We start from the raw sequence: 26,485 nt of genomic DNA on the forward strand, positions 1-26,485 counted from the left end.
GAGGGTGTGAGCTAGTTGGTCTTTTTTTCCCACATCTTTTATCTGCACTCACCCTCTTGTTTTTTTCCAAAGTGAAGAGGAATTAATTGTCAATCTTATTCATGGGTGTGAATGAGGCCCGTAAGGCACTCTGCTCACCCTTTTGGTGTAACATTTCCCCTTTAGGTATAAGAGGTTTCAGTAATTTTCCACTTTAGGTTTAAATGGCTTCCCTTTATTCCTCTTTATTGTATATTCTTCCCTGAAGCAATCTATGTCTTTCTTTACCATGTGCAAAAAAGCATCAAAAGTCAGTAGGTCTGGCTTGCCTTTTGGAATCTGACCTGGACAAGGAGTTTGAGGCTACACACTCTTTCCTGTCTATTTAATATTTTATATAGAGCAGGGAGTGAAGAATTGTCCTCTAGGTTTAGTAATTAGCGGAACTGTTAACTTTTAGCCCATCCTTGATCTTTGGCCAGATCTGTTAATCTCAGAGTACAGTTATCTCATGTAGGTGGTTTGGTTAGTCCTAAACAAAATATTCAAACGCAATCAATCCTGAAACCTATTTTCTGTTGGTCAGATCTTATGAACATCCGTAGTAGGAGACTATTGTAAACCATTGGGTAGTCATACAGAGGAAGGGAAAGGTTGAAAAGGTTGGTGGTTGTTCTCTATAAACTGGTCTAGTTGTGGGCTTGCTTTCTCTGTCCTTCTTTGTCCACGGAGTCTAAATATTAAATTACTGTACAGGTAATTAAGAGTGATTTAGATGTAAGGTCAAAGATCCAGGAGGTGGGGAGACTTAGGGGGTCATTCTGACCCTGGCGGTCGGTGACCGCCAGGGTCACCGACCACGGGAGCACCGCCAACAGGCTGGCGGTGCTCCGTCGAGCATTCTGACCGCGGCGGTTCAGCCGCGGTCAGAAACGGAAAGTCGGCGGTCTCCCGCCGACTTTCCGCTGCTCGGGAGAATCCTCCATGGCGGCGGAGCACGCTCCGCCGCCATGGGGATTCTGACACCCCCTACCGCCATCCTGTTCCTGGCGGGTCTCCCGCCAGGAACAGGATGGCGGTAGGGGGTGCCGCGGGGCCCCTGCAGTGCCCATGCCAATGGCATGGGCACTGCAGGGGCCCCCGTAAGAGGGCCCCACAAAGTATTTCAGTGTCTGCAAAGCAGACACTGAAATACGCGACGGGTGCAACTGCACCCGTCGCACCTTCCCACTACGCCGGCTCCATTCGGAGCCAGCGTCCTCGTGGGAAGGTAGATTTGCCCTGGGCTGGCGGGCGGCCTTTTGGCGGCCGCCCGCCAGCCCAGGGCAAATCTCAAAATACCCTCAGCGGTCTTGTGACTGCGGAGCGGTATTTTGTCGGGGGAACACTGGCGGGCGGCCTCCGCCGCCCGCCAGTCTCAGAATCACCCCCTTAGTCTTCCTTTATAACATGCAGATGCAGAAATGAAAGTTGGTAAGGGTTAAATATTGGGTGTGAAAAAAATTGCCGCTGCTTACCAAGGGGACATGAAACTGGAGCATTGACCACTTCTATGTGTGCCAGAGCTTGTTCGCTAGTTATGCACCAATGCTTACTCAGGGTATGGCTTCATCATTATTTGAACTGTCCTTTTTGTCATTGTGGACTACTGTGTAGTTGAATCTTTCAGGAATATTAAGACTGCTGAAAAGCTAGTGTGGCTGCTATGCTGTGAAATGTTCACATACTGTTTCAGACAAAATAAACATGTGTCCTTTTTCTTGTTCCTCTTTAACCACAGTCCCCTTCTCTCCGTTTCCTCATTCGTCACCTCCAAACATCTTATTCCTTCACAATCAACATTCTTAAATGCAGCTTTGCCCACACAAGCACATGTAAATTCTCAATATAATTGATTAACATTTGATTCTCTTTGAGCCCACCCTGTTGTTTCCTGCACACTCATCCTGCTGTAAAAACAGATCACTTAATGCCTCCCATGTCTAAATCTCATGTTGCTCAACTATTTTAAGTATTTAGAAGCCATTTATGATACATTCATGAATTGTATTATTGTAAGGTTTGAAGTACTTATGTTTTTTGTTGTCAGGTACAACTCCGGAAAGATGTTGCCATTTTGTGGGCATCAAAGAATGTTATACATTTGAAAATGTAGATTGAGGAAGGATTTGGAGCCATTTTGGTATGTGATAATGTTTAATTTTTATTGCATGTGGCTAGATATTCCTGTGCTGTCCAGCCGTGTCTGTTTTTTGTGGACTACCATGTATTCTTTCTGCATTGAGCTTTGACAGTCAAACAATCCTGCTATAGGTGTTCATTGTCAATAGAGCTGTCCTCTGATGTCAGGGGCATCTTAAGTGCACCCTGCTTCTGGAGTGAGTATAGCTCTTGCCAACTTAGCCCAGGCTATGTGATGGCTTGCACAGTGAGCAGTGTGATTATAATATGGGACAGAGGCCTTTTAATTTGTAGTCTTGTGCTTAGAAAGCCTGCTTGCTGTCCTCAGTGAAATTACGTCCATTGGCCATAACTGGCATCTTTTTTCCTTTTAATCTGCAGTATTGTACTTATATAGCCTACTTGTTGTCCTCAGTGAAGGTATGTCCATTTGCCATAACTGGCATCCCTTTACATAATACAGTCTCAGATTTCTCTGTAGGATGTATAACTGTGTATGGTATATGTGGTTCCTGGGTAGTCTTTTGAACTGTAGAGTCTTGTTGGGACACCATATCTGTCCTGCACAAGATGTAGTGGTCTCCTTTTTGTAAGCTGGCTATGGCCTTTGGGACAACCCATTATGTGGGTACACCTTCGTGTCCCTCTTCCCAAGACCTATTCACCTAATGTGTGTGTGTGTTTTTTTTTTTGGGGGGGGGGGGCTGTTACCACCACCCATTACTTTTGTCCTGAGTATTTTTGCCAGGTTCAGGTAAAAGAGGCCTGTCCCTATTTCATGGCCTTTGGCTATCTCCCATAGTAAAAGTACCTGATGCTGTGCTGAACCCAGAACCAATCAGGCCTAGTACTTGTCAGTAAACATGTGATGAGTGATTCTTGAGTGAGATTCCTTTAAAATCAAGCCTACTGCAAAGACAGAATGCTCCTCAAGAATCAAAATGACCCACAAACCTTTTATTATTGTAGACCATGTGGTTGCCACGGATATCCCATCTTGGCTCTCATGAGGTAAAAGCACTGGACCTATCGATCAGCACTGGGTTTGCTCTTCATCATGCGTGACATTAAGGAAGTCTGCACACCAGTTTAGGATAGGGACTACCTTAACAGAGGTAGGGCCCCTATGTGTTTTTGTTCTCCGTTTAGACTGGTGAAAGGCTAAGAAGTTAGTGCCGTCTCCTTGCTGTTCTGCCCTTTTTAGAGAGCCGTATCTCAGGCCCATTAGAGTGCTAGCGTTTTCTATAGAGTTGTGTTTTAATTGTTCCATTTACTCACCCTTTCATGCAAGTCTTTTTCCAAAGATAAATTAGTGATGGGCCGTTGATGTTATTAAGTGTTGTGGACTGTGGCACTCTGCATATCATTTTCTTACCTCTTCAACCCTCACTGTAATAGAGTTTGACTGCTTGTCTTCACTAACTCAGCAGATGCGATGCAAGTGTGTAAAAGGAATAACTTACTTATCTGGTTGGCGTTGTGTAGTGTGGTAGGCTGGTGGCACAAGTGGTAAATGACAGTATGCAAATAAGATATTACACACTCACTTTTCAGGATCCCCCAAAAAGCCTTATGGCATGTTATCATTTTCAAAACATTTTAGCAACTAGTCTTTCCTGTCTAGTTTAACATTTAGGCCCTCATTACAACTCTGGCGGTCAAAGACCGCCAGGGCTGTTTTGGAGTTTGCACCGCCAAAAGGCTGGCGGTGCAAACTCGCATATTACGACCGCGGCGGAAACGACGCGGTCGCACCGCCGGGACCGGCGGTTTATCGCCACGTTGGTCCCGGCGGATTTAATCCTCCAAGGCAGCGCTGCTTGCAGCGCTGCCCAGGGGATTACGAGTCCCCCTCCTGCCAGCCTTTTCATGGGGGTATGAACCGCCATGAAAAGGGTTGCGGAAAGGGGAGTCGCGGGGCCCCATGCCCCTGGCACAGCCCCATGGAGCTTTTCACTGTCTGCATAGCAGACAGTGAAAAGCGCGATGGGTGCGTACCGCCGCAACACCGCCGGCTCCATTTGGAGCCGGCTCCTGTGTTGCGGCCGTCATCCCCTCCGGGCCGGCGGGCGGAAACTCGGTTTCCGCCCGCCGGCCCAGCAGGGATGTTGTAATGGCCACCGCGCGGCGGTTACAACTTGGCGGGCGGCGGTTGCCACCTGCCAAAGTTGTAATGAGGGCCTTAATCTCTTGTGCACTCTTCCTCAATTCTCAAACTCTGACTATCCCTTACACCCAGTGGCAGGGCTGGAAATGTTTTCCTTTGCTGTTTAATACAGAGTATTTGCCTATTGCTATTGAGATAGCATGCCTTGCATGAGTTGCCAAGATCCCATTTTTACGCCTATCTCGGTGTGGATTGAATCTAATTCTGTTATGCTGAGTGAATTTTAGGTGGGTCACTAACATGGTGTTTTGTGTTTTTGTTTTTTGTTACCACCTTTTCTTGCTGTTTATTCCCTCCATCTCAGGTGAGGGATCTTAGGCGGCAATGCTCCATCTTTATTTCATTCACATAGTGCCTGAGCAGGATACCTCTTGGGTCTCGACAACAGTGATTTTCCTGCTGCGTGTGCTACACTGAGTACATGGCCGCTTGTTACCCATTGCTATACATGCAGAGCAAGGATGCACCTGTCTCAAATGTAATGTAAGATTTTTTTACTAGGAAGAAGAGAACAGATCTAGTTAAAGGGTCTCAGGTACCTCGTATAGTACTCAGCCAGATAGGGAGGCATTTCCTCCATGGATGCTCTGGCTGCCTTGTGGAGGTCTCCCTTATTGATCATAACCAAGTGGTGCAAAGTAATCGTCAGGAAGGTGAACGCATCAGGTTACTAGAAATGGATCCATGGAATTGGATTGCTTGTCCATACCGATCCTTTTCTCATGGTCTAGTGGATGGGCATGAAACACCTAGGAACAACGGATCCGTCAAAATTTAGGCACTCTTCTCTGGAGACCCTATTGCACCTTTCAGTCAAGCCCAACTTCTCCTTTATTTGCAGAGGCCCCAAGCTGCCATTGGACTGATGAGTTGGGAAAGTGTCTTAGTCTAGGCTTCTTATTACAGGCCCATTACAAATCAGAGGTCAACACACCCTGCCCCCTCAAACATACCTGTAAGGCTGTTTTTTTTTTATACTCCTTATCGCTTCTAGGAGAATTTGCTTTCTTACATTTCCATTAAATTCTACACTGACTCCTTTCTTTTATACCAAAACTACTGTCAAAATTCCATCTAAATCAGGAGTTTCTTGTATTTCAACCTGGGCAATACTGTTCCTTGACAGAGAAAACATAGCAAAACCTTGTTTTTTTCCAGAGCTGGGAGAATGAATTCTAGCAGAGTAACTTTTCATGTTTTCTTTATTGGTGAAACTTTTTTTAGCCAGCAAGGACAAATAACTGTCAGCAGGTGATGACTCTGTTTTCATAATGTTTTGAAACTTGGTGCTCTCTCTGCTTACATAAAACAAGCATCACTGAATACTTACCTATTACAGATATCTGAAGAGTGTCAACATTGGTCACCATAATATTTTTGTTTACTTTATTTTCTTTGTACCTTGCCTGGAAAATATGCAGTTTTTCACCAGGTTTTTTTCACAGTGTATTTGCTCAGAGCTTTGCAGGGTAGATGCTGTCTCACGATTTAGGTGACACCATATTTATTTATTTTTATTATTTATAAAATGTTAACTCACTCCACGTGAACATCTTTTGTGCAAAATATCAAGGGGAAATTAAAGTGCTAAAATAGATTTAGGAGAACAGCCCTTTTGCACCTTTTGTAAAGGAGCTACGGCTTAGTATTTGTTGGTAAGATTGGAAGATGATTCCAGGTACACAGTGGTTAGCTAACAGAACAGTCCCCAGCGAGGAAACAGTTTATTTGGGGAACCTTGAATGAGGATCAGTGACTGAAAAAAGAGCTACGCTTTGTTAGTTTATTCCTGATACAGGCGCTGTGTTGATCGTAAACATACTTGTGCTTGAGGCAGTTAGCCTAGAAGTTAATACATGTTTGATAGTTAATAATTAAAGGGACTGTCTTGCTTGAGTGACATGATCATATTTTCTCAAAACTGTGGCTTTCCTTATAGGAAAGTTTTAAAAAAAAATCATTTGCAGAGATAGCTTTCCTTCAGATTACAAAATCAGATAATCCCAATGGGAGGCTATTACAATAATCGATTTTGCATAAAACCACAAACTCCAACAAATCTAGCATGACATAAAGGCTGCACAGTGTTTTAGAGCCTATTGACCACTTGCATATGCACTGCAGTACATATGTATCTATAGATCCGTGGCAGCTTTGGTAAAGAAGTGGGGGTAGCTGGTGGTGAGGTGAAAAGTCACAGAGGGGAGCCTCTTTATCCAAAGAAGCTGAGCATCTTTTCTGTGTTTCAGAGATTTTGAACCTTTATTTGGGCCTTTGATGAATGTCAGGCTGTGTTGTATACCCTTTAGATTTTCAGAACATCAGAAGACTTGTGCCTGTGTTGCATTGTTTTTTTGCTGCACTATCCCAAGGCAATAGCATTGAAACAACCTCTGACTCCATACAGTGGGCGTTTCACTATATGGTGATGGGTGGTGTGGGACTTGCCAGTGGTTTTGTTAGATGGACAAGGCTATAATATACTTATGCTGCAGCCCACATCAAGATTGGTAGCATCATGTCCAATATTTTTTCAGTGGGCAGTGGCACATGGCAAGGCTGCCTGCTTTCGCCATCTGATTGTGATTGTGATAGAACTGCTGGGTATGACCATTGGGCAGGGCAACCGGTGTTGCGAACCAGCGATCATTGGCCATACCTGTACTTATTATATGCAAATTATATGTTTGTGCGTGGGACAGGAGTGAATGTTTACATTTATTTACTTAGGGTGTTCATTCTGCATATTGATGGCCACTAAATTCAAATGGGCCATTGATGGGGGTTGTTGATAATTTGTTTGGGCAGATTATTTACTACTACCTGCTTTGTGGGATGATACTGTTGCTGTGCCTAAAGGTACTGACCCCCTTATTTTCATTTTTGGCTACGTCATTGCATTGTGTACGATGAGTTAGATGTCAGTGCAATTTACCTGGGTGCTTGAAAGGCTGCACTGTAGCAGTTGGCTGTTATCTCCTACTTTGGTGGTCTGTTTCCTAGAGTTCTCATTGATAGTCATGAACATAGGATAGTCTCTCCTGCGTCAAACTCACAAAACATTTTACGGTAAAGGATAGCCGCCTCTATGGTGAACAATCAGCGGATACAAGTCTGTGACAGGCCAGTTTTAACTTCATTTTTCAAGAGAAAAAAAAACTATAATTAGCATACTTATATTTATAAATCGAAAACACTTGAGCAGCGTTGAATGTAGACTTGTGTCCGATGATGAAAAACAACCGAAATCCGTGCTGTGGCAGTAGAGACAAAATGGAAATGGAAATGTGCCTGTCAAGTCAAATGTGCATAGTTACACTCAATATACTCTCTAGCCTTCAGAGAGCCAGCAGTTTCAAATACCCAGCATTCACTACACCAGCAGTTTGCCTCACAGAGTCAGTTCTTTTTTTCCCAGTTTATGCCAATTGGATCTCAGGAAGCATCAGTGTTAAATACCCATATTGTTCTGGGATTTAGTTTTTCGGAAATAAACCTTTTCATACTTCACACAACGTCTTTTGACAGATCTACCATCTTCCCTGATTTTTAACACCATCATGAGTATTTTTCTCCGCAAGTGTCTTAATTTTTTGTGACATGCCCCTCCTGTTGGCGGAAGATGGCTACCTCAGACACTCATGGACTATGTGTGGTGTATCTGCCTCCATCCCATTTTGTTTAAGAATGACCCTTTTGTCATGAAATGACAAAGAACCCTGAACGATAGAGAGGGGATTCACCTAAGAGGAAAACTAGAGGAACTCAGGGCAGCAGAATAAAGGAAGGCACAGAAGATTAAAAGAAGGGTGCTTTCTCTACTGTACCAGGTTCCTCACATGACAAGTTCTCTAACAGAAGGCACAGTTCCAGGGAGAAGAAACATAAAAGGCCCCACCATCACCATTCTAAGCACTCCTGTCATTCACTGGAGCATCGGGTTGACATTGAAACCATCAGCACAGGTGTGTTAGCGGCAAAGCGTTAGAAAGTGACTCCAACACAGTACCATTATCTGCAGTGTCAACTCTTTCAATGTCAAGACTTCAACCGTCGTCATCTACACTGCTGCCTGGACAAGTCAACGCTTTGACGCCATTGACAGACGTCCACACATTCGACATCAGTGACTCCTAAACAACATCATTTGACGTAGAAGCTTTCCACTGCACCATCATCAACATCAAGACAGCACCATGCCTCACCCGACTGTGTCTCTATCTCTGATGAGACGTTCGATATCTCAACATTCAATTTCTACAGTACAGTCCATTTCATCAGGAGAAGCACATGATCATAGAGAAAAAACAACTATTCCAAAGAGATTAAGATTTGGTATTCCAGCAGAATATCCTTTGACAGTTCCTCTTCAAACTTTGCCCCTTACCATTGCTATTATATCCTGAAGAAATGTTCACACCTTGGGCTCCTTTATCTCACTTCCATTGATTCTGAGACTAAAATAATGTCTCCTCTACCATGATCTCCTGAAAGGCTTAAATGAAAGAGAAGATCTTCAACATCGGAGAGTTCAACTCCATATGATAGAGTGGTCATACACCTTAACGCCTCCCCAGCTTCTCCTCGTGCAGCTCTAGTGGGGGACATTTTAACTTTTCAAGGTGTACATTTCAAAGGAGCAGCGAAATTAAACATACAGATAGACGTTCTCTTGCACAACATTTTCTGTCATCATGGAAACTTTACAGCAAGGGCTTCTCCGAGACAGGTACTTCCACTAGTTTCAAGGATTTACACAACTGGCAAAGGAGAAATTCCTAACTCTGGCTTCTTTGAAGTGTAAAGTAGCCAAACAGGATCCACATTTTCTTAAAACAAGATTCAAAAGCAGATTCTGTCATTGTTTCTGGAGTCTGTAAGAAGCACCCTTCGGCTCCTGAACCTTCAGTTAGCTATAGCTATAGGGATTAACAAGATGGATGTAGTGGGGAGAAAAATCTGTAGATTTTTTGTAACAGCTATCAAAACATCTATTGATTCTACATACTAGGAAGATACTACAGAGCCATATGGGATTTTCTTTTAGAAGTTTGCAAACAACTTGCGAAAAGAGAGACCAAGTATTCGCAGAAATTTTAATTGACGATCAACTGGTCTCAAATAAGTTATTAGCGCTGCAGTTGATGATGCAATATCGCAGCAACAAATTACTGTCACAATATTTTATTCAGGGGTGTGGAATTTAATAACATATATACTTGTCCATTGGACTGGTAGCTTCTTAAATCTACTTGTCCTGTAAAACAAAAAATCTGCTTGTCCCTTTGGTGCCATGTATTTTCCTAAAAGTGCGATTTCCTGGTCTACTTCTGTAAGTTCATGTGAATTCATGAAAGCCAGTAATTCAAAGACATATACCATGGGTGCACTTTTGTGATGTTCTTGAAGAATTGGGTCCCTAATTAAGTCTGGTGTTAACAAAGACATTTTTTTTTTTTTTTACTAAACTTCTATTCTTCATCGCCTGGCTTAACTGTGAGTGATCGCTTTCTGCTCTTCTACAAGAAGCATATTGGTGCGCAAAGAAGTTTTGTCCTGTGCCAGGAACTTCTGTGGCAATCAGTGGTGTAACAAAACTGGAGCGGACCCCCTGCAAAGAACATGAAGCCCCCCACCCCTCTCCAGACTCACTCAGGGCAGGCGCTGTGCTGAAGGGTCCCCCCTGGAGGGGGGGGCTGTGGGGCCTTTGTTACGCCACTGTTGGCAATGTGTGCTTTTTTTTGCCAGTGTTTTACAATGTTGAGGGTCTAACAGCTCCCACAACAAAAAAGTGTTAAAAAAGCCATGTCAAAACAAGACACGCATTGATGAAACTGAGAGACTTACAAACAAGTTTGGATCGGTTTGCTTTGCCAGTGCTTGTTCATTTTAATCCTCATAATCTTGTTCAAAATGTATACACTGATTTTCAATTAGGAATATTTTTGGAAAAACTGGCATGCATCAACACATTTTACTAAATGATGCTTCAAAGAAACAGCACCTAAAATTTCATAGTAGCAAACCGTTTGTTTTCCCTACTTGTATTTTTTTCTGACATTTTATAGCAAGGAATCATCACTCTTGCTTACAAGCTTCTGCAAACATTTGCATCTAATCAGAGAACTTTCTGGGAGCATTACACTTAACCTCATAATGCTAGTTTTCAAGCTGTGTACACTTTTTTTTTTTTTTCTTTTACTGGAACCACAATCAGTTGTGCAGTGCGACCTTAAAACGTTTATTTACAGCGCTCACCCCAGTAATGAAGGTTTTTCATTAATGAACCATAAGTACACGTTTGAACAGCATTAACACATGGACACACATATTACTGCAGACAGTTCCCTTCTCTGTAAACTGGTAGCCATAGGGTTTGTGCTGCAGGGTTTTGGCCTACTTGTCCTAACGACAAAATAAACATGAAAACTTGTTGTCCTTGACCCCAAACAATATGTCCAGGGCAATAGGAATTCCAGATGCCTGTTTATTAGATTAGCTTCCTGGCCTAGTCTAAAAAAACAGATTCACAAAAAAACAAAATATGAATCTTCTATTTTTAGGATTCATACTCTTTGTTCCTCCTGCGGATGACGAAGTGGAGAGGATGAAGAAATAGTCAAACGCTTAAAGCTGTAGAACTGGAAAAGAAAAAATGTTTTTATCTATCACAGTTTTTCTTTATTGATACCAGGTCCTATCCCCTCAGTATCCCCGTTACCCACAGCAAGGCTGTCATTCACAACAGCAGTATTCACAACAACCATATCGAGGGTAAGTCAACTGCATCAACAACTTTACAGAGACCAACTCAGGCAGAGTCTTGTTTTCAACAAAATAAGCAATTAAACCAACACTTAATCTGCTGCATTGGCCATGTCAGTGGGAGAACATGTAACAAAACATCTAGAGGGGTGGAGAAAAACAGAAGCTTCTTACAAATTATACAAAGTGGGCACACTCTTCAATTGAAGTCTCCTCTGTCCACCAAAAGGGACCCACAACATCACCTGCCTCAGCTAAAAATGGAGGTTTCATCACATTTCAAAAACAAGTAACTGAATCTGTTCCTCCATCACAAAGATGGAAGGGTATCTCTTCCAGATATGTTTTAGTTCCCAGGAACAGCTACAAGCAATAGTTCAGGCAATATTGGATCCCAGATAGGCCAACACACTTTCAGGATGCTAGCACTGCATCAAATCTACTCTCAATTCATGAATAGAGACTGGATGTTCTCAGTGGACCTAAGAGACTCTTATTTTCACATTTCAATTGCATTGAAACACAAAGTTTTTCAGATTTCTGATGGGCAAAATCCACTACTAATACAAAGTGCTTACTTTGGCTTCAAATCCATCCGAGAACTTCCTCAAATGCATGGCAGTATTGACAGTATTTTATTGCAAGAAAAAGATCTTCATCTACCCATATTTAGACAACTAGTTTTTAAAAGCTCCTCAGAAGTACAAGCACAGAAAAACTTCAACTGAACTGTTTAATAGACCACTTAGAACTGCAAGTAAATTTGGAAAAATCTGCCATAGCTCACGTCCAAATACTGTTCTACCTGGGGGTATCTCTAAATACAAGGAGAAGTGTATCCTTCGGAGGAAAGAGTATCTTCCATTTAAAAAAAATGTTTCCAGCTATTACATGTCGCAAATCCAGCAGTAAGAAAAGTGTCTTCGGGTATAGGCTCTGTGACTGTGTGCGTTTTTCTAGTACCGAACACTCTCTCTACATGAGATCTCTACAAAAGTGTTTAGAAGGTCAGTGGACACAAGAGGAGCAAGTGGAACAAGGAGGCTAGGAAGACAAGATTGTTTTGAATCAGCAGCTTGACAATCCTTCCAATGGTAGGTAGACACGTTGAGTTTACTCAGTGGCACCCCTTCCATCAAGATAATCCGATACAGACAGTAGTGACTGATACTACTCTCTTAGAATGTGGAGCTCACTATCTGGTCTCCATCTGTACATTCTTGTGAATTCATGTAAGCCACTAGTGCAAAGACATATACTATGGGTGCACTTATGTGGCTTTCTTTGAGAATCGGGCTCCCGGTTGGTTCTGACGTTAACCAAGACATTTAGTTCTTATTAAAATTCCATTTCTCTCTCTAGCCATCTAACATCTGGCTTTACTGTGAGTGGTTGAATTCTGCTCTTCCACAAGGAACATATTGGCACACAAAGTAGTTTTTTTTTAGTGGCAGGAACTACTGTGGCAAAGCGTACTTTGAGTCAAAAATAAAACTTTTCAAATGTGTGTACATGCACACTTTTTTTTAATTTTATTTTTACTGGAACAACTGTCAGTATTGCTGTGTGACCTTAACTAATTTATTTAGATTGGTCACACTTTGCTTTGCCTTAATGAACCATAAATACAAGTTCGAACAGCATTAACATATGGACCTAAATGTTAACTCAACAGTTCCCTTCCCAGTAAACTGGCAACCAAGGGGGATGGGCCTACTTGTCCTAAGACAAAATAAACATGAAAACTTGTTGTCCTTGACCCCAAACAATATGACCTGGTAGTTGGGCTATAGGAATTCTACACCTCTGCTGAGAATGTTAGCTGCTTTTCTTCTTGGGGGAGATGGGTATGGTAAACATGAGGTAGAAGGTGAAGCATATCTTTTTTATTTTGGATTCTCAGAGCTGTACCACAATGTCCATCAACTATTACAATTTGGCCATAGTTGACTGTGCCACATTTTGGAATGGTGCACTACTCCATTTCCTGAAGCGCAGATCCAGTATTGCATTTCATCTTGCAGTAGTTCTTCCTTGATATCTAATGATGTACCATTGCAAGGACATTTAGTTCCAGACTGGCCTTCAACTGATACATTATGATACATCATACCTCAGGTTATGAGCCAATTATGTACCTAGATCAGTAAGACTTCATCAAAGAGGGATCCAACATAGTACTGAACCTTTTTCATAGTTTTCCTCACAGAATATATATTTAAGGCTTTACTACTTCACTGTGAGGTGTTATTACCCTTGTTTGATGCCCAAAAGCACCTTCACATGGCCTACATAACATTTCTTTTCCCCCATGATGTAGCACAAATGTATGGCTTGTCAGTTCTTGTTTTCGGAAACAGTGAGCCTCTCCAAGCCCTCCATGCACCCCAGTAGCCGTACACCTCAAATTTACCATATCCTACCATAGATTCCCTCCTGAAGGATATCACAGCCCTTAGTACCACCATATGAGTCCAAGATTATGGACCTTGTGGCAGAAGAGAAATCGAAGACACAGGAGATCTTCACTTTGCATACACAGCTGGCAAAGGTTGGCCGTAGACTGGACAGATGGGAATCCCTATACAAGACATGCCAGACTGGGGTCTGGCAATGAATTCTTACATCACAGGTTCATAGAGCTGGAAGACAATGTGTGATGCAACAACTTCGGTAAATATAGTATAAGGACGCAGAGAAGGGTGACATGATGAACTTTCCATGTGACCTGCTGCCTAGGCTTCTGAGCATACATTTCAGCAAACTCCGGAGAGCCCACCGCACCTGGATGCGCACTGCTGCCCAATCACATTTAATTTGCTCGATCACAGAATATGCCCTATGATATCAGCATATTAGATCCATCTTGCAGGTGGTGAAGCTTTCCAAGGATCCATTACTCTTCAGGGATCCATTACTACACTTGCTTGTTATTATGGATGGGAAGACTAAACACTTCTCCGAACCTGGAGACCTGGATTTCTTTTTGGACATGCTAGATTAATATAATATGAATGCTATTGCTTCAAAGGCAACTTCCATTTCTCCCATAGCAGCTGAACCCACCCCTGGTAACCACCTTGACAACTGCTGAAGCACCAGCAAAGTTTGTGTCAAACAGTCCTAAAATCTGACTGTGCAGGTTTTCACCAAGTTGTAGTGGTCCACCACAAAGACAGAGAAATACAAATCAAGCTCACCACTTAAACAGGTGCCTGAAGCAGAACTGAGCGAGAGGAGAGATAATCAGAGGCAGCTGTGCTACCTGGCCTCATATTGTAGGTGGTCTATCCCGCATTATGGTGATATATCATAGCAGGCCTCATCCCCCTTCCCATACCGCCCAACCGTGTTCTTCCTTACCTGGTGTTTGAGGTCTCAGAGCTGCAGTTGGCAGAAACTATGTTAGTTAAGCAGTGCTAAGATGTTAGGACACTGGACCTAGATCTACCCTTCTTGCACTTCTCAACAAGCACTGTGCTCTAATGTTAATGAGAGACACCCCCCCACCTCACCCCATCCACCCCGCCATCTCCTCATCATACTAGCCCCTATATAGCGAGTCTGGACCCACTTGCAGTAGCATTTATCCTACATTCAAGGGAGCACCAGCCAAAACAAGAGTTAGCTCAGGACCCAAGGGTTTCAAACCCTTTATTCCCCTGATCCCTTTATACTCCCTCCAAATCTCCTAGCCTTCCACTTTTCACACTGAAAGTAGTGACCTACTTATTCCCCCTCCCCCCTCTTTATTGTCAGGACAAACACCCCCTTCACCCCCACCACCCCCATCTTTTGCAGGAGCCATTGTAACTCTGCTTGGACAGATCTCCCTGATCGGTATAGGATGGACTCAGCAATATAGTGGGCACCTCTCATATCTTCAGCCTCTCTGTATTTCAGGCACTCAGCACAAATCAAGAACGCTCGCTGTTTCCCTGCATCTGCTGCTTTCTGCCTGTTCTGACCTCACAACGTCATTAGGGAGTATCAGGGTGCCGTCCTGTCAGACTTGAGTCTCCACCCACATTCCCTGAGGCAAACTACCCACATTGCTGGCTGACCTGACCACAGAGACCCATCGACAGCTGATACAACAAGCTGTCAAAAACTGTATCATTAATTACTACAAACATAATTGGCTTGTTTCATTGTATCAATCAGAAAAAGTAGTGCACTTCATACAGACGAAACATGTGGAGCTCGCACTCATACAAGGAACGCACTATTTCCTGAAGAGTCCCTAAACTCATCTGAAGACGATGGTTTATGATGTTAATGACAGTTATGCAGCTTCTCCTATCAGCTCTCTCTAGAAGGAAGTGAAACTGTCCATGCTCCGCTTAAGTACATTCCTCACTGAGCTGGTGGAAAGCGCTCTAGTCAAATTACAGTGGAGTAGATACTGCCATGGGAAAAAGCACGTCCGCTCTGACTGCTAAACTTCTCCAGCGGGAAACCCAGTTGGCCATTCCAGCAATTCTTCCCCATTAATAGGTTTAAGTTGAGCCATTGCTCAACAGTCTCCAACCCTTTTCTAAACCCATACTGGGCACTAGAGAGAATTGCGTTCTCTTCAGCCCAAAGTTCCAATCTGTCTAACACAACTCTCACAAATAATTTATCGCAAGAGTCGAGTAGATCGATTGGCTGATAACATTTGGTTCATCCCTAGAACCCTTGTTAAAAATGGATATGATAAGAGAGGTTAACCAGGTAGGGGGTCGAATGACGCATTAAGGACCTTAGTTAAAAGGGGGGCTATAGCTCATGTTCGGCTCTCTGCTCTAAATACGTCCATTAGGACTTAGTCCGGTCCCGCTGCCTTCCCCTTAGGGCTGCTGTTAATAGCCTTCACCACCTCATCTAATGTGAATGTTATACCAATTGGTTGTTCACCTGCCCAGAAACAGAAATCTCCCTCATCTGGGTTGGGCTGCGAGAAAATTGAACCAAATGGGTCCACCCATTTGGCTGGTATAATCACTGAATCCAAGTTAGGGTATATTCTCTTGGTGAACAGAGAGGGAATTTATGGTTCTTCAAAATAAGACACTGTCTTTGGTTTCAGCGGCCTATATCAGGTTTGCTTAGTCCTCCCCTTGTAGGGTTTTCTTCCTTAGTGTAATGGCATTATTGTAGTTTGCCCTGGCTGCTTGAACTGCTGTGGGGTCCTTAGGTTCTTGATTTTAAAATTTTAACCATGTTATTCCTGGTCTTAGTGCATTCTCCATCAAACGAACATTTCCTCTCATTTCCATGGAAATTAAACCTTGTTGTCAACAATTGATCAGTGGAATTAGATATTAATATATGGGGGTCCTGTGCTTCCCTACGATTGGTTTCTACCTGTCCATTTGATTTTAAAACCATTCTGACCTACAGCGGTAATATTAGCAATTTTCTGTAAGACCAGGTTCTTTAGAACATTAAGATTTAAATTTAGAATCACTGGATTTTGATTATTAATACAGTTAGGTCCTACTTGTAAATCTAGGACAGTTCCCCCACTAGAATCTGCAATAAGAATATGGTCAATATGATATTGCAACCTGCACACGCAGGTAAAATGGGGAAAATCATTTGTGCCACAGTATTTTGCTAATTTCAAATTCGATTTTAGGATCAAATTGTAAAACGCTAAGCCATAAGAACCATGTGAATAATGTGCTAGAGTATTCCCCCCAAGTTCATTGTACCCACATATATGTCTTGATGTACTAGCATGTTCCGAAATGTTAAAATCCCCTGCCCAAATTATAAAAGAGCACTGGTCGATAAAAACGTTTAAATCTGTTTCAAGCAAACGGACCACCTCCAATCTGGAAGAATCAAAAACATTGTTATAGAAGTTTATAACCGTGATAGCCAAGTTACTGCCCAGTGCAAAGGTAACAAATTGGTATTGGGGATACTCTAGGAAGCTCTTCCTAATTTGTGGGGCTAAACTAGTCAACAGATGAGTCAATAAGCCCCCTATGGGCCTACCACTATTTGAAGAGGAGACAAGAGAATTAAAAGCTACAAAGCCATTCTGATGTTTCAAGTACTAACTATTGTCCCCCAAGTACCTTAAAATCCTTAGCTATTATAGGGCCTCGGGTATATATAATAGGACTATTATTGTTTAGCAAAGATTGGCCGAGGGGTACTTGGTCGGAAAGTCAATCGTGAGAGTCCAGGTGCATTAGAGCAGAGAAACTATTGTGTGTTGACACGAAAGAGTGAAGTGATGGGGCAGGAGGCACCGCAGTCTGTGGTCTTTAAAAGAAACCAAAAGGTTGGGCTTTAATAAGCCTGGGCGGTCGCCATGAAAAGTGGATTTTAGACAATATGGCCCTCATTACAACCCTGGCGGTCTATGACCGTGGCGGAAACCGCCAACATAGGCAGCCACTTTAACACTCCTACTGCCACGGCGGTAGAAACAAACAGCGCGGCAGACACCGCCAACAGACAGGCGGGAGACAAAGTACTGCCCACTGTATCACAAGAGGCCTATCCGCCACCTTTTCTGGGGCGGAACCAATGCTATCAAAAGCACGACAGAAACAGTACACAGAAGGGAAAACACTCCCCTCTCGACACCCAACGAAGAACCAGGACGCCATGGAGCCCGAACTACACGTACTGCCCATGTTGGTTTACCTCCTCTTCTACCAGGAGTACGAATGGCGGCAGCGGCATTCACGGTCAGTACTGCACCTACATCACAGGGGAGGGGGGGGAGGAAAGAGAGTGGCACACACACACGCAACACCCCCACCCTCACCCTCACACACAACAACATACACACAAATACTTGGAGTAACATTACACATACACCCCTCCACCTCCTGGAAGGACACAAGGACAAAAGGAAATTATTGTAATCATTAAAAATCCATTAGTCCAAACTCCAAATTCAGTATATACATATATGTACACCAACTACACAAGTCCGGATAGTGTACTAATCATTGTCCGTGGACCACTGGGCCCAAAATACATGATATCTGACTGGAAACGGAGAGAACACTGCTGGGGCATCAGATCGAAAATATACAGGCACCTCAGGGGGAAGTGGGGGGCACCTCAGCCTGATGAACGCACGGCGCCACTGCTGCACGAGGGGGCTCCATGCCCATTGATGTATACTGGGGAGTGCAAAGTAGCAGGTAGCATGATACGCCATAGAGGCAGCAACATAACCCACACTGATGTGACTGCACCTGCAGGTGCAAACAGTAATGGAAGAAATGCCTCATGGAAGCTGCCCAGGGTCCAGGAACTCTCCTCCAGCCTCAGACGACTGACCACTGGGGATGGTAGCCATGTCAGCGGTGGTGCGTGTGTATGAGGAGGCTGCGGGGCCGGTGGCGGTGCTTGCAGCGGTGTCTGTTGCGGCGGTGCTGGCGGCGATGCATATGTCAGCACCTGCTGAGGGAAACATCAGGATGTCTCCTGCAGCCTCGGACGGCTGCCCACTGTGGAAGAGGCTGGGGACTGTCGCTGAGGCTGTTGATGTGCCGGGGCGGTGCTTGCGGCGGTGTTTGCGGCGGTGTCTGTTGCAGCGGTGCTTGTGGCGGGGCTGTCGGCGGTGCATGGGTCAGCTCCTACTGAGGGACACAACAGGACGTCTCCTGCAGCCTCGGATGGCTGCCCACTGGGGAAGAGGCTGGGGACTGTCGTTGAGGCTGTAGACGTGCTGGGGGCGAAGCAGGTGGCGGTTGTGGTGGCGGGGCAGCTAGCAGTGTTCGCCGCCGTACAGGTTGGTGTGGTCGTGGACAGAAAGTGTGACACTGGTCCCTCAGTCGGTGCCACCATGCCCTCTCCTGACCGGCTCTTCAGCTTTTGGCCCTTCCCCAGCTTTGATGGTGCTGCAGTTGTCTTGCCACTGACCCCTTTGTTTTTTGCTGAGCCCTTGGTGGCTGGTACTTTCGGCTTCTCCCTTGTGATGTGGGCACCTTTTTCACCTTGGCAGGTGGTGGAATGCCTCGCTACGTGGCACACTGGCAGCCCTGATGTGTGGCGCACTCGATGACCCCGCAGTTGCTGGCACCACTGCGCCTGGGGATTTGGTGGCTGAGGTGCTGGGCTGGGACCTGGGAAGCCTAGCCCTAGGGGAAGGATGGGTGCGAGGTGAAGGGATGAGGTCAAGTTTTGCAAGGAAGAGCATTTTAGACTCACTGGGACAGGAAGATGGAGGGGGTTTGGGAGTGGTGGTAGAGGTAGTGTTTGTAGGAGGTGTACGTCTGCTGAATTTGGGTGAGGGTGGATAGCTGTTGCGTGGGTGTGTGCCTGCGTTTGTGCACTTTCAGAGGAGGGCTCACTGACACACTGGGAGAGGACACTGGGGATGTGTGAATGGTAGTGGGGGTGGTGAGAGCACCTGAGCGGTGTGTGGTGATGGGCGTGCTGGTGATGGAGGCAGTGGCTGAGGATGTAGTGCATGCAGGTGTGAGTGGAGACGAGACCGGGAGGGAAGCGGAGGACGAGGAGGAGGGGGACACAGTGGAGGCAGTCAATGTTGCGGTGTCTGCACAGGGATGGTCCTTTTGTGGGTGCCTGTTGGATGTGTGGTGCTTATGTTTGCCTGAGCTTCCCTTGTGTGTTGACGTGTGTGCATGCTGGTCCGATAGTGTGCTTGGGATAGGCTGAGGTACAGGGGATTGGGTCTGGGTGGCGGAAGTTGGAGGAGGGAGGCTGGACACAGGGACAATGGCTGCCATCAGTGCTGAGGCCAGAGCCTGGAATGCTCTCTGTTGGGCTGCCTGCCCAGAATGAATGCCCTCCAGGTATGCATTTGTTTGTTGCAAATGCCTCTCTACACCCTGGATGGCATTCACAATGATAGATTGCCCAACAGTGAGGGATCTCAGGAGGTCAGTAGCCTCCTCACTGAGGGCAGCAGGGCTGCCTGGGGCAGGGCCTGAGGTTCCTGGGACGAAGGAGATGGCCACCCTCCTGGGTGAGCGGGCACGGGACATACGTTGAGGGGCTGCTGGGAGGGCAGTGCTGGTATGGGGGGTGGCAGCTATACCTGTTGATGCGATGGGCACAGAGGTGCCTGCCACCGCAAGGGAGCTCCCATCAGAGGAGGAGTCGCTGTCACTGCAGTCTGCTCCTGTCCCCGCCGTGGAGCTCCCCTCGCCCTCCGTCGCACTGATGGCTTCAGACTCCGTTGTTTCGCCCTCCAGGGCCAAGTGGGTTGCAGCTCCCTCCTGCTCCGGTGCCAATGCTCCTCCGCCTGATGATGCTACTGCACACAAGAACAGGGAGACTACAAAAAGGGGGGGAAAGACAGAAGAAAGACATGTTCAGTGCATGCAACACCACTACCGTTGGCGGACACAACAGACAGGGAGCAGCCCTCTGAAGTACGCCATGCACTAACAGCTCCTAGAAATTTCAGCTGCCCATGGGGTACGAGGCCTAAGACCAATTGCTCCATACCTGGAAGTCACAGTCACCTGACTAGGTGTAGATGGCTCTTACCACTGGTGGGGTTGGGGTGCCACGTAGCCTGCCTCTCAAGGGACCTTGCCTATCAAGTTTGCCCTGGCCTAGGGGAACCCACTGCCCACCTCCCCCACCCAGACACCTCGTAATGCGCGCAGAGTCAGCTGAATGAGTGTACACACCCCCTTGTGGCTGCTGTGATGCCCTCAAGCGCCCATTCAACTCTGGACAGGCCACCGCCAGGATCCGGAACATCAGGGGGGTCATGGTGCGACGGGCACCCCTCCCACGTTGGGAGGGCATCCCCAGCTGGGCCTCCGCCATCTTCTTGCTCCAGCGGCGCAGGTCCTCCCATCTTTTACGGCAGTGGGTGGTCCGTCTGTGGTAAACCCCCAGGGTCCGGACGTCCTTGGCGATGGCACATCAAATACCCTTCTTCTGGTGGGCGCTGACCTAGAGGAATGGTACAGGGGGAAAGAAAATTACTTACCCGTCCAGACCGTCATACTCATTGCCCCCCAGTTCCCACCCTTGCCCTGACGCACAAACACTCACCATCCGCACATGCAGGCCTCAGCCCCCCATGTATCTTCCATCCACACCACTCAAAGCGGGCATTGCCCATGCAGCATGCTTACATTGTACTCACCTGTTTGTCTGGAGGACCGTACAGTTGCGTATACTTGGGGAGGACTCCATCCACTAGTTTCTCCAACTCCTCTGAAGTGAAGGCAGGGTCCCTTTCCCCAGACACATGAGCCATTGTCGCTTCCAGACTGAGGTCACAGCAGCACTTGCAGTGTAGGTCCTCTCCTGTTGAAGGTCAGGTATCAAGTGAGGGAACAGACAGAGAATGGCAGTCACGTCTGTGGCGGTGCGTACCCTCACCGCCGGCGTACATCGTCATTGGTTCCTGGGACCCATAGGGCCCAATGTTAACCAATGCAGAATTGCGCCACGGTCTTCCACCGCCCGCCGCGATGGTGTACAATGCCAGCGCGGTTACTTTATATCCCCTCGTCCCACCTTACAGGTCAGGCAGGCACCATTTCAGGAGGCCACATGGGATGGATGTTAACTGTGTCACACCTTTCTAAGCCGGGTATGTAGACAGATACCGGCACATTGCGGATTAATAAAGTTTCTGAAAATAACACATAGTGATACCTCAGTGTTGGATGACTCTCTGCTCGCTGTTCTCCTCCAAAGGGCACATCCGCTGCGGCAGGTGATGAGATGGCGACATCCTTCGGTGTACAGACCCCTGGTGGACCTGTCGACAATGAAAGCTAGACACATCCTAGTCACATACAGACTTGATTGTACAACAATCCAGGAACTGTGTGCCCAGTTGGAGCCGGACCTGATGTCAGTTATCCGCCATCCCACAGGAATCCCCCCTCTAGTGCAGGTCCTGTCTGTACTCCATTTCCTGGCAAGTGAGTCTTTTCAAACAACAGTGGCCATGGCATCATTGATGTCCCTGCCAATGTTCTCAAACGTGTTGTCCAGAGTGTTGTCTGCCCTGCTGAAACATGCGCAGCTACATCGTGTTCCCTCAGGTGGAGGATTTGCCCACAGTGAAAGGTGAATGTTATGCCCTGGGACATATCCCCAACATGATTGGTGACATTGATGGTACACGTGTGACATTTGTACCCCTCCGCAGAAATGAACAGGTGTACAGAAACCGGAAGAGCTACCATTCAATGAATGTGCAGATGGTGTGTTTTGGCAGACCAGTACATCTCCCATGTGAATGCCAAGTATCCTGGCTCAGTCCATGACGCTTACATTTTGAGGAATAGCAGCAACCCTTATGTGATGGGGCAACTCCAGAGGCACTGTGTGTGTGGCTAATAGGTGAGCCTAAAGTCCCCACACAGTTGCATTTGCTGTCTGGGTATGGGGCTGTCCCTAAGGGTTAGTGTGTGTCTAACAGTTGTCCCTCGACATTTGCAGGTGACTCTGGTTACCCCAACCTGTCATGGCTCCTGACCCCAGTGAGGAATCCCAGGCACATGGGCGAACTAGGAGGGTGATCGAACGCACCTCTAGCCTCCTAAAGGCCAGATTCCGGTGCCTCCATCTGACAGGTGGCTCTCTATACTACTCACCGAAGAAGGTGTGCCAGGTAATCGTGGCCTGCTGTATGCTGCACAACCTGGCTTTGCGACACCAGGTGCCTTTTCTGCAGGAGGATGGGCCAGATGGTCTTGTGGCAGCTGTGGAGCCTGTGGACAGTGAAGAAAAGGAGACCGAAGAAGAAGATGTCGACAACCGAAACAACATCATCATGCAATACTTCAGTGAGACACAGGTAAGAAGATGTCACTGCTTCCCACATCTCATTCTATTGTTGGAACTAGCATAAGTCTGTCATTTTCATTTAGTGTATGGACTGTGACTTGTCACTTTGACTTTACATTTCACAGATCTGGGTGCCACTTTGTGCCCTCTGCTATTTTTACTGCTGGCCTACAGCTGTGTTACATTGGTATGTGAACAAGTACATTGACATTGCTATATTCCATAGCTCTTGAAATTACACATTAGTGAAAGCACAGACTGACTCCAGATTGTTTTGTGATTGAAGTGTGTTTATTCCTGTGCTGATATGTGGAGGGGGTTGTAAAATGGGCTGAGGTGATGGTGGAAGAATGTCCTTGGCAGAGTCCAGTCTATTTGTTTCACAGGTGCATTGTCCAAAGGGGCATAGGAAGTGGAACAATGGCAGTTTAAGGATGGACAGGGTGACATAGTGGGACAGAAGGATGACATTCAGGGGGGTCTCATTTCCTGGCGGGAGTCTTGGCAATGTTCTCTGTCTTGTTCCTGGATCTCAGGGACCGTTTGCGGGGTGGTTCTCCATCTGCACGGGGTGTGGTGCTGGTGTCATGTTGTTGTTCCTGTGGCGGTGCCTCCTGTCCACTAGCGGAGGTAGAGGGCTGTTCATCGTCCAGGCTAGTGTCATGATGTTGGAGAGTGCCTCGTGGAGAGTGGGTTCCATGGGCCGGTCCTCCCCCTGTCGCACAGCAGCCCTCCCAGTTTCCCTGTTATCCCGTGCCTCTGTCTCCTGAACTGTGTGCCCACTGCCACTGCCCCCAAGTCCCTGATTTTCTTGGGTTGTTGGGTTTGCCTGGTTCCCCTGTAGTGGTGGACAAACTACTAATTGACGTGTCCTGGGGACAGAGGGATACGCCCGCTGGGTGGGTGCTGTGCTGGTGTTTCCTGAGGGGGGAGGCTCTGTGGTGGCTTGTGACAGCGTCAGGGGAACCGACTGTCCCGAGGTCCCAGATGGGCCGGGCTGGTCATCTTGATCCAGGCGTGTAGAGCTGCTGTCATCACTGTGGGCCTCTTCTGTGGGGGGGCTGGATATGTCTGGTACCTCCTGTCCGGTGACGTTGCGTAGGGGTCCTGTTGGGGTGTAAATGCATAATTATTGTGTGTGTGTGTGCGCCATTGTGTGCAAGGGGTGGTTGACCCTCTACTCCAGTGCTTGCATTATTGGCTTGGTCCTTGTGTGATTGGTGATTTTGGGGCATGAGTGAGTCTCTGTACTGGACATGCTTGGGTGATGGGTGTCTATGCATTGGTGTTACATGCAGGGCTTGGTTTTCGGATGTTTGGGTTGTGTTGGTGGGGTATCTGTGGGTTGTTGGGGTGATGGGTGTGAGGGTAAAGGTGGGAGTATGTGATGGCATGCAGGTGGGCTGGGGGGGATTAGGTAGTAAAGATTTGCCTTACCAGAGTCCAGTCCTCCTGCTGCTCGTGCGAGGCCCTCAGGATGCAATATCGCCATGACTTGCACCTCCCATGTTGTTAGTTGTGGGGGATGAGGTGGGGGTCCACCGCCAGTCCTCTGTACAGCAATCTGGTGTCTGGAGACCACAGAACGCACCTTCCCCCGGAGGTCGTTCCACCTCTTTCTGATGTCATCCCGTGCTCTTGGATGCTCTCCCACTGCGTTGACCCTGTCGACAATTCTCCACCATAGCTCCATCTTCCTTGCAATGGAGGTCTGCTGCACCTGTGATCCGAATAGCTGTGGCTCTATCCGGACGATTTCCTCCCCCATGACCCTGAGCTCCTCCTCAGAAAACCTGGGGTGTCTTTGAGGTGCCATGATGTGGTGTGGATGATGTGTGAGGTGGTGTCTGGTGTGATGTGTGAGGGGGTGTGTTGGTGTGTGTTGTTTGAGGTGCGTGGATGTTGTGTAAGTGATGGTGTTGTGTGTCTGTGGATGCTGGAGTAGTTTTAGGTAGTGTCTCTCTCTGGCCTGCTTTCAAATTTCTGGTAGTAAGGGTTTGTGGGTGTGTGCTTTATATTGGATTGGGTGTGGTGTGTGTATGTGTATCAGGTGTGTGTATTTCGAATTGTCCAATGTGGTTGTGTTTCGTATATATGTGTGTATTTTGAGCGCGGCAGTGTGTACCGCCAATGTATTACCGCGGTTGAAAGACCGCTGCGTTGATTCGTGGGTCGTGATAGTGTGGGCGTATTCTTTTTGGCGTGACGGTGTCGGTTTTGTTATCGCCAGTTTGTCACTGACCTTTGGTGTGGCGGACTTGTGTGGGTGTCTGTATTGTGGCGGATTCCAGGCTGTAGGTCATAATACCTGTAGTGGAATTCTGCCGCTGCAGCGGTATGTTGGCTGTCTTTTGCACACCGGTAATCGGGATTTACCGCCAGGGTTGTAATGAGGGCCTATATCCCTAGCAACCAGCCTATCCTTAACTTCGATAACAATACACTTCTTAGCAGCTTTTGGGGACATGCCCACCCAACCCAACCCCCTTTACGAGATTAATCTGCTGAAGCAAAAGTGCCTGGCTCTTGAGTCTGCTATTAACCCAATGGAAGACTTTATTCATGAGCTGGGCATGATTTTCTTTTGCATTTTGGCTCAGTGGGGGTGCCCCCTTTAAAACCATTATGTACGGAGCAGCCTGTGAGGGGAGTTGCAAGTAGGGAGATGGAAAGGACATACCTTACGGAATGATTGCCTCTTCGATTTGGGGGTGCCCTTGGGCCCTGCAAATGGGCTCCAGAGACTTTGGGGGTAATAGAAGGGCATGTGTCCTTGTCTGTGTGTTGCCCACTCATAGTAAGATGAACAGATTTCTCTGGGGCATTAGAGGTGACCTCCCCCTGTGAGCGGGAACCACTTGGTGTAGGCATGTATGAAGCCTGGTCCCCATGTATGCCCTCCCTGCAACTCTCCTCTCTTGGAGCTGAATGTATCACAATATTCTCCCCTCATCCCCCCACACCTCCCTCAACTGTTGACTCATTGCAGCTCTTTAATATTTGCCAATCTCCCAATTGAGGAGGTCAGGACAGGGAGAGTATAACTTTGGACATTTCATCAACCAAGAGTGCGTGAGGACCCCCATCCATCCGTATGGCTGCCATATCTGTTACTGTGTCCAAATAGTCTCTAGTAGTACTCTCTTCTTGGGGCGAACTGGGGGGAGGGGCTTTTAGATTTAGCGCTCCCCTCTTTTACTTTTTCCCACTTGTGGGTTCCTACTAACTCCTTTGTCATCTGATCCCCCCAGGGCAGGCATGTCTTCTTTCTAGCCCTCCAGGACCAGCAGCAAAGTGGGACCCTATTTAGCAGGAATGTACTCAACCTGAAATAAAATCTCAGCTGCGGTCTCCAATACAGGGTCTGATACTGGAGCAGATACCGAGACAGGTATAAAGACACATGGTTCTCATCGTCGACCCTGGTGATGGTCACCATGTCATTCAGGGCTCGAAAAAGCCGCTCGCATTGGTGAGTCTTATTTGCTCAGGTCGAGCTATTTTTAATACTTACTTGTCCTTTCTGTAGAGTTGACACTGAGCAGGTGGATTCATTTTCCTTCTGATTGCAGAGTTCCAGGACTTTGTAAGGTGAACAGTGTGATCTGCTGCTTAGAATGTAATATAAAAGGATATAGGGTG

General features: G+C 46.6%; 1 protein-coding gene across 5 annotated transcripts in view; it reads left to right on the forward strand.

Annotated features, from left to right (window-relative positions):
* NCOA6 (nuclear receptor coactivator 6) overlaps nucleotides 1–26,485 on the forward strand; it is a 535,183-nt gene that overhangs the window by 50,984 nt on the left and 457,714 nt on the right. For all 5 annotated transcript variants that reach the window (XM_069243803.1, XM_069243799.1, XM_069243801.1 and 2 more), the window contains one exon: nucleotides 2,069–2,161. The gene's annotated coding sequence lies outside the window, so the exon portion shown is untranslated. The remainder of the gene's footprint in view (nucleotides 1–2,068; nucleotides 2,162–26,485) is intronic.

The sequence above is a fragment of the Pleurodeles waltl genome, chromosome 7, assembly GCF_031143425.1.
Source record: "Pleurodeles waltl isolate 20211129_DDA chromosome 7, aPleWal1.hap1.20221129, whole genome shotgun sequence".
In the NCBI taxonomy this organism is placed as follows: Eukaryota; Metazoa; Chordata; class Amphibia; order Caudata; family Salamandridae; genus Pleurodeles; species Pleurodeles waltl.